The sequence below is a fragment of the Myotis davidii genome, unplaced genomic scaffold (genome assembly GCF_000327345.1).
Source record: "Myotis davidii unplaced genomic scaffold, ASM32734v1 scaffold740, whole genome shotgun sequence".
Lineage (NCBI taxonomy): Eukaryota > Metazoa > Chordata > Mammalia > Chiroptera > Vespertilionidae > Myotis > Myotis davidii.
The window spans coordinates 81659-83307 of record NW_006292349.1 but is presented as its reverse complement, the minus strand read 5'-3'; the positions used below and the strand labels follow the sequence as shown (position 1 = coordinate 83307).

At 36.7% G+C, this 1649-nt stretch overlaps 1 protein-coding gene across 1 annotated transcript in view; it reads left to right on the top strand.

Annotated features, from left to right (window-relative positions):
* Nucleotides 1–1649, top strand: part of ARHGEF6 (Rac/Cdc42 guanine nucleotide exchange factor 6) — a gene marked incomplete at its 3' end in the record, with an annotated part of 117098 nt that overhangs the window by 37800 nt on the left and 77649 nt on the right. The window lies entirely within an intron of this gene.

Sequence of the window (1649 nt, the reverse complement as noted above, 5' to 3'; positions counted from 1 at the left end):
ACATATGTGATACCCTTTGTAATACTTTAAGCAATAAAAAAAAATTGTAAAAAAAATCAGGTGCATATATTTGTATATAAGGATTTCTGATACCAAGAATTAACCAATCAGATGCAACCTTATTATGCAATGTGACCAATAAGATGCAACTTTATTATATGACCTATATATTTATGGCTCAAGACAGCATTCACACTGGATGACTATTGTGTTGGCTGTTGTCAGTTTTTTATTTGACAATCTATGGGAAAAGATGTCAATACCCCTGACTAAATAGTCAGGTATTGCATGTCTTAAAAATTCTTGCAGCACACCAGTTGAAAATCACTGCCTTAGAGTATAATTTCACACCTTACGTGATATAGTATCTTACCTTCAAATGGGCAGTAATAATCATAAAGTGCTTTGAGCCTTTACCATGGATCTAGGCTGTCCTACAAGCCTTAGGTAGTCTCATTCTATCTTTGAAACAACCCTGTGAGTAGGTATTATTATTAGGCCCAAATTATAGATAAGGAAAGTCAGGCCCACACTTGCCCATCTAGAAAGTATGTGGCAGAACTGGGATTCAAACCCACATCTGACTGACTCCAGAGCACTTATGCCCAAACACGAGTCCTGGTGCTCCAGTTATTGGAGAGTCAACAGAGTGTGTGTCCAGCACTGCCAGATACTACAAAGTAAGTGTAAGATATGGTTCCTGCCTTTGAGAAAATTGCCATCTATTTAGGGAGATTCAACTTACCCACGTGAAACAATTAGAGAAGAAGAGCAGACAATATAATGAATTGCCAAATAGGATGGAGCATCTAGGAAGCTATCAAGTAATTATAGTTTTAGTCAAAAGAGCTGTATATGATAGCAATAAATGTAAAAATACTTCTCCAAAGTTGTTCTTTTGCTATTTGGAAAAAAATACTTTTGTGCTTATTGCAAGGCGTAGAGCAGAAAGTACAGCTAATTCAAGTAACTATATTTAACACACATGACAACTCTCGAGTTCTGGGCAGGGAGAACCGTATAATTCTAACATATGCCATGAAAATTATATGTTCCTTTGCCAAACTCTCCTAGCAAGTTTTATAGTCTCTTCCTTCACTACAGATATTTATAAAATACAAGGAGGTGAAAGTTAAAACCCACAGTATCAAGAAAACTACTTGGATACTGAGCTTGTCGCCTAGGGAATGTTTGGGCTTTATACTTTTGCAGTTTATATCTTTTAAAAATAAATGGAGAGAAAAAGAACCTTCATTTGAATTTGTCAAGAAGCCAGCTCCTCTCTTTAGTACACTATCAACATACTGAAAACATCTAGCTCAGCGCTGGTGGGATCAAATTTCATAAGGTCTCAAGGAAGGGAAGACTCTTGAGTTTGATTAAAAAAATTATTCTAGTGTTAAGATTGCGTCTTTCCCAGACACACTCACTCATTCTTGTTCTCCCCTCCCCCCACCAGGCAAAGGGAGATTTTACATTATATATGCCACACATATTGTTACATGTGAGGAAGAAAAGAACCACTCAGTTATGGGCCAGAAAACAAAGATAGAAATTTGAAGTATTTCAAAGTAATAAGAGCCACAAACAGCTGTTTGGTAACCAATATAGTTCTGCCTGGGATAACAGGGCATACTGTCAATTGGCTC